Raw genomic sequence first — 1092 nt, forward strand, 5'->3', positions numbered from 1 at the left:
TCGAAGATTGACAAATGTTAGGATAACATCGTTGGGTTAAATACAAAACTGGTTAATATCTTAAGGGCACTCAGTTGTAACCATTGAGGTTATCTGTTCCACTGGACACAAGTCGCTTCCAGTATCTATTGGACGAAATAGCTACCAGTTAACACCAGCCTCTCAGGTAGAAAATGTACTGGGTCAATAGAAAGTGAAGCCGAGCACTGCACTGAAATAATATCCAGTAACGTGTGCTGTCCTTACCCAAGTTTTGTGTAACGTTTCTGGCCATGCAGCATACTTTGTTTCCCCCATTCTCGTGTGCAGGGTTTATGGAACTCAGACAAAGTAGCAGTTTTGCCTCCCTTCACAAACCACAAGCATTAACAGGGATCATCCCAGGGGTGGACATTTGGGAGTTTCAGCGTTTCTTTTGCATATCAAGATTTTTCAGGACAGGTCCTGTGTGTTTTAACGTCACCCCGAGTTTTAGACAGAAGATTGAAGGCAGTTCGTCTCCAAACCCCTCACCCAACGGTCCCTGCCAGTGCTGGGCTCCTAGGGGGCAAAGGCCAGGCCTCGGGCCGGAAGCCTGGGCTAGCAATCCCGCCTCCCTTCAGCTCCCTGTCTTCACCACGCTCAGGAGCTGCAGGTTCTGCAAGCAGCTCAGCAGCCCGAGCCGAAGTTCCTGCCCCGGATGCTGCAAGGCTCAGTCACACAAGCTGGCTGCGCGGTCACGTGGGCCCACGGCGGGTCACGTGACCACGATCAACGCTTGGGCGGGCCTCGAGGTAGGTCGCACGCAAACGAGACAGGAAGGGCTTACACCTGATGATCCCCAGACGGCTGCGGGTGGGGTGCTAGGATGCTAGGGTGGGTGTCTCGCCATGCAGCACTAGCCTGAAAACTAGTCTCTCAGGGGGCCAGAGCTACAGAATTTGTTGGTAGAGGAAACAAGCCCGCAGCCAGTCGCGAGCGCCTTAGCAGAGTCTGTCTGTTGTCCCGGAGCTCAAGAGGCAGCAAGTCATCCTGCGGTAGGCACACGTGGAGAGAAGCTGTGATCGATCGCTCGCTGGCGGACCAGGTGGGTGCGAGGCCTGGAAATGGCAT

The sequence above is a fragment of the Hipposideros armiger genome, unplaced genomic scaffold (assembly GCF_001890085.2).
Source record: "Hipposideros armiger isolate ML-2016 unplaced genomic scaffold, ASM189008v1 scaffold_2058, whole genome shotgun sequence".
Lineage (NCBI taxonomy): Eukaryota > Metazoa > Chordata > Mammalia > Chiroptera > Hipposideridae > Hipposideros > Hipposideros armiger.